The sequence below is a fragment of the Gossypium hirsutum genome, chromosome A10 (genome assembly GCF_007990345.1).
Source record: "Gossypium hirsutum isolate 1008001.06 chromosome A10, Gossypium_hirsutum_v2.1, whole genome shotgun sequence".
Classification (NCBI taxonomy): domain Eukaryota; kingdom Viridiplantae; phylum Streptophyta; class Magnoliopsida; order Malvales; family Malvaceae; genus Gossypium; species Gossypium hirsutum.
Window position 1 is genome coordinate 10,335,846 of NC_053433.1, and position 6,094 is coordinate 10,341,939.

General features: G+C 36.4%; 1 non-coding gene across 1 annotated transcript; it reads left to right on the top strand.

Moving 5' to 3' along the window:
- Positions 1-4,530: 4,530 nt before the first annotated feature.
- On the top strand, positions 4,531-4,633 carry LOC121208792 (small nucleolar RNA R71). Its single transcript, XR_005903916.1, has one exon. It is a non-coding gene; the product is annotated as a small nucleolar RNA R71 (small nucleolar RNA).
- Positions 4,634-6,094: the final 1,461 nt, after the last annotated feature.

Sequence of the window (6,094 nt, forward strand, 5' to 3'; positions counted from 1 at the left end):
AATCAGCTAGTGCCTTCTCAACATTTAAACTACCAATTAAGTAGGGAATAGTAGAACTTCCTGGATCTTTCAGTTTGGTTGGCAGTTTATTTTGGAGTATGGCCGACCACTCCTCGCTGAGTTCTACTGTAAACAGCTCTTCAAACTTCCTTTTACTTGTTAAAAGCTCCTTCAAAAATTTTGCATATGTAAGCATCTGTGAGATAGCTTCAACAAAAGGTAAGTTAATATGCAACTGTTTAAAAATTTCAAGAAATTTACTGATTTTTGCATCCATGTGCTCTTTCTTCAACTTTTCTGGATATGGGATTGGTGATTTATATTCCCTCAGCACCAGTTTTTCACTGATTTCGGGTTTTACCTCATCATCCTCTTTCCTATCAGCTTCTTGTGGCAGCTTCTTTTCAGATTCAGTTAACACTTTCCCACTCTTTAGGGTAACTGCTTTCACATGCTCTTTTAGGTTGGGTTCGGTGTTACTAGGCAAGCTCCCTTGTGGTCTCTTTGAAATCATCTTAGCCAGCTGTCCTATTTGAATCTCGATCCCTTGAATCAATACTTGTTGATTTTTAAGTGCAGTTTCAGTGTTCTGAAAATGAGTTTCCGCCACTGAAATAAACTTTGTCATCATCTCTTCAAGGTTCGGCCTTTTCTCTTGCTGGTAAGGTTATTGTTGGAAGCCAGGAAGGGGTGGTGGTCTCTGATTTCCTTGGCACCCCATGAGAAGTTTGGGTGGTTTCTCCAACCTGCATTGTAAATGTTATTGTAAGGATTATTTTGAGGTCAAGGATTATTAACTATATAATTTATTTGCCCGTTCTCCATGTTGGGGCTAAAGGGTAAATATTCTAAATTTCCCATTCCACCTCTACTCGTGTCGTACTGCATCATCGGATGTACCTGCATAGAACCACATAGACCGTCAATCTTTTTATTCAAGAGTTTTACCCGTTTTGATAACATGGTGACTGCATCTAGATTGAAAACACCAGCTGATTTCATTGGTTTTGTCCTCATAACTTGCCACCAATAACTATTCAGTGACATCTCTTCAATGAACTCATAAGCCTCCTCAGGTGTTTTGTTATTTATGGTTCCACCGGCCGCTGCATCGATCATCTGTCTAGTTGAGGGATTCAAACCATTGTGGAAAGTTTGAACCTGTAGCAATAAAGGTAACCCACGGTGAGGGCATGTAACACCCCGTACCCGAGTCCGTCGCCGGAGTCGGACACGAGGGGTTTGCAGACTTAAATCACTTCTTTGCACAATCCATTTTAAATTTTCCAGGCAAGCTGGCTAACTGCGTCACTGTCACCTTAAAAATCATATCTTGAGTTTCACAACTCGAAAATCAGTTTCGTGATTTTTTTCCTGAAACTAGACTCATATATGCATCTACAAATGTTTTTCTAGAATTTTTGGTTGGGCCAATTAGTACAATTTATTAGTCAAAGTCTCCCATGTTACAGGCATCGACTACACTGACCTTTGCGCATTACGACTTGGATATCTCCCTGTACAGGGCTTCAATACTGATGCTGTTTGTTTCTATAGAAACTAGACTAAACGAGGAATCTATACACATATGGAATGACTTCTAAATGTCTTTGTTTAATTTATAATGAATTTCCAAAGTCAGATCAGGGGATCCAGAAACCGTTCTGGTCCTATCTCACGAAAACTTTAACATCTCATAATATACTGTTCATATGAATGTTTCGTTACTTTCATATGAAAGTAGATTCATCAAGGTTCGATTACATAATTTATTCACTATTTAATTCCATTCCTACTATTTTTAGTGATTTTTCACATCCACATCACTGCTGCTGCCAGCATCTATTTTAAGGTAAACTTTACCTATTTCATGATCCTCCATGGATCAACTAGAGTTTGTCATACATATTCCAAAAATGATCATGAATAACCATTCCCATGGCTAACCGTTACCAACATTTCCATACCTCTCGACGGACAACATACAAAACGATTATAAAGCTATGATCAAAGTATATTTAAGCCATTTTCGCATAGCTATCCAAATTTACACAAATCCGAAGGGTACATGACCAACAACAAAAGGGTAGTCCTATACATGCCATTTCAAAGTTCAACCAAAAGTATACCAAAAGGAGCTTTGATAGTGTGGGCAACTTCGACTTCAAAATCCCGAGTCCGATAGCTGAAGAACCAAAATCTATAAAACAGAGAATCAAAGAAACGGAGTAAGCATTAAATGCTTAGTAAGTTTTGAGCAAAGAATTTAGACACAACCAAAGTATAGCATTCATGTAGCTAAACGGATAATTTCATATGCACAAATTTTCAATATCATACTTACTTCACATTACCAACCCTTTTATTCATACACAAAGATCAACTTAGCCAAAGGCCGGTAGCTCATTTATCAACTGAGCAAATACTTATTTGTAAGGGCTCAACTGATTCAAAGCACATACGAAACATACCTCAATGTTGGGATGTTACAAGCGTATTAACTGAAATTTTTACAGTAAGATCATTCATTCTCGAATCACGTACCTTCAGAATTTAACCGGATATAGCTACTCATTCAAATGCCTTCGGGACATAGCCCGGTTATAGTAACTCGCACAAATGCCTTCGGCACTTAACCCGGATTTAGTAACTCGCACCAATGCCTTCGGGCTTAGCCCGGAATTAGTAACTCGCACAAATGCCTTCAGATCTTAGTCCGGATATGGTCACTTAGCACAAAGCCTTCGGGACTTAGCCCGGACATCATTCTAATAACCATGCACATTTAACAATAAATCGTGACACATTCGTATTTCATTTTCATTAGCAAAACTCAAACACAAGACACTTATCACTCTTGCAATTCCGGCTCAATAGCCACACACAAAGAGCATGATTTTGATTTGCTTAAAACATGATCTAATCAAATCATAATTTAAGCTCTATTACTCAAGAACTTACCTCGGATATGGTCGAACGTTTTCAGCGGCTATTCGATAACTTTTTCCTTTCCCTTATCCAACTGTGGTCCTCTAAGCTCTTGAGCTAATTCAAACAAATTTAACTTATTAAAGTCTTATTATGCTAGCTTATGGCCGAATATGACAAGGAGTTTGATTGGTCATATGGCCACCTTCTAGCTCAACTACACAATGGTCATATGCATTTTTAATCACATCAAGCAATTTAATACAATTCATTCGAACATCAAAAGAAAACCTCAAGGTACTTAGCCCATATATACTTTAGGCATTAGAGTCACATATATATATGGAATCGTGAATCAAACTCAACATTTTAGCTAATATTCCCCCTTGGCCGAATTTTCTAAGTCAAGATAAAGCCTTCATATGCTTACCTATGGCCGAACAACACATCAACCTATGTATTCATTCATGTGGCCGATTATGCATGTCTATGTTGAGGCCAATTATATACTCAATACCACACACAAATGGCATACCTTTTACTAACTAATGCATTACATATTATAACTCAATACGCATCCATCATATGTAAATATATACCTTGAGATATTGTATATGTCATACCAATACGTCATGTGCAAACATATATATATGTGCAAGAGCCGAATCTCAAAGTTGATTATAACTAAACATGAACATAAATCCAAAACACAAATCTTACCTACCATGCAATAAGCATAAATCATACTTATGGATATACCATGGCCGAATACATCACAACACCATACGATTTCAATTTTGGTCATGGTTAAACAAAGAACTTAATGTCTCACTCAAAAATGCTAAAAAGAAAATCCAAGAGTCATCAATCCACCATCACATGTATCATTAACAAGCTTCATATTTAGCATGCAATGGCATTAACACAAAATCCACCTAGGCCGAATATCATCCCCATGACATAGCAAAGATTTGAACCATGGGCTAATTAGAACTCAAGCTAGCAACTAAAAACATGCATGAATCTCATGGCACAACCTCAAACATACCTTAATCTAGATACAAGTATGGCCAAACCTCCTCCTAATCCTCTTCCAAACCAAACATGAAGCAAGAACTCCTTCCTCCTTCCTTAGAATTTTCGGCCAAAAGAAATGAAAAAGGATGAACAAATTTTTTTTTTCTTTTCTTCAACTCACGGCAATGGGGGGGAACACTCACACACATTCTTTCTTTTTTTTCCATTTCTTTATTACCCATACTCCTTATTTTATTTTTCCTAACATACCTCACTAGCATAACATGTTTGTGACATGTTTCCACTCATAGCATGGCCGGCCACTACTAATTAGGGGGGAAATTTGACATGCAAGTCCTCCTTTTTATTACATGCACTATTAGATCCTTATAGATTAGCCTATCACATTTCAAAAGTGTCACACAAATCCTACTAACTGAATTCACATGCAATCGACTAAATCGAAGCTTGAAATTTTCACACATTCATAATTACATATTCTAGACAATAAATATCACATTCAAACATTTCGGTGACTCGGTTTAGCGGTCCCGAAACCGCTTCCCGACTAGGGTCAATTTTGGGCTGTCACAGGGCACCTTCTCAATAAATCCTTGTATCTCTCCCATGCATCATATAGTGTTTCTAACTCCATCTGCACAAAAGAAGAGATATCATTCCTCAATTTAGCCGTTTTAGCTGGCGAAAATATTTGAGTAAAAAATTTTCGGTCATTTGTTCCCAAGTAGTAATTGAATTTCATGGTAGAGAGTCCAACCACTGTTTAGCTTTATTTCTCAATGAAAAGGGAAACAACCGAAGGTGAATGGCATCGTCAGAAATGCCATTTATTTTAAACGTATCAGAGAATTCCAGAAAGTTTGCTAAATGTGTATTGGGGGTCCTCTTCCTGCAGACCATCAAACTAAACAAACTGTTGTATCATTTGAATAGTGTTAGGTTTCAGTTCAAAATTATTTGCAGCAACAGCAAGTCAAACAATACTCGATTCAGTTCCTGTTAAAGTAGGCTTAGCATAATAATACATAGTACGAGGAGTAGAATTCTGATTAACAGGATTTGCGGCAACTACAGGAGGTAGCGGATTATTCTGATTATCAGTCATCTCTTCAGTAAAATCTGTAATGTCCTCTTGCTCTTCCTCTATGTGTTGTAGGCTTCACTTTATTTCTCTTTGGTTTCTACGAGCTGTACTCTTTATTTCACTATTGAAAAGCAAAGGTCCTGACGGGTTCCTTCTAGTCATAAACTAGATACACTTGCCAGAAGCAATTAAAAAGAAAAATTAAGGTAAAAAGAAAAAGTAAATTGCAATAAAACTAAAATTGGCTAAAGTAATAAAAATCAAGCGTTCCTAATACCTTAGTCCTCGGCAACGGCGCCAAAAACTTGATGGTCGCTAAACTGACTAAAAATTTGACTAAGGCAAGCGCACCTATCGAACAGTAGTATAGTTATGGTGAGACCGAAAATATCATATCCACAAAGACTAAAAGTACTAGTAATTACTATCTTTTTTATTATCTAGCCTAAGAATTAAATGAGTGTTTTTAAACTAAAATTAACTATTTAATTGACTAAGAACACGACAAAAATAAAATTTGGAAAATACTTTTGGAAAATCGATGGAGAAGATAAAACCTAAGGAAGAATCCACCTAGACTTCACTTACTTCTTCTAAACTAGACGATTCATTCACTTGACTTAATCCGTAGAAATCCCTAGTTTATGTTAGTATCTCTCTCAAGACTAAAAACAACTGACTCTAGGTTGATTAATTGAAATCTCTTTCTAATTAAAACCCCTATTGTCGTATTAACTCAATCTATGGATTCCCTTATTAGATTTGACTCTAATCTGGCAGATTTATGTCATCCTATCTCTAGGATTACAATCAGCTCTTCTTAATTATTGAAGATCTACTCTTAAACAGGGGCTTTTGCTCCACTGAATAAGCACATCATAACCTAAATTAATATCCTGAAATATTAAAGCAATGATTAAAACTCATAATTAAGAATAAGAACAAGTATTTATCACATAATTCAAAAGATAATAAGATTCGTCTTAGGTTTCACCTTCCCTAGGTATTTAGGGAATTTAGTTCATAATGATAGAGGAAAACATC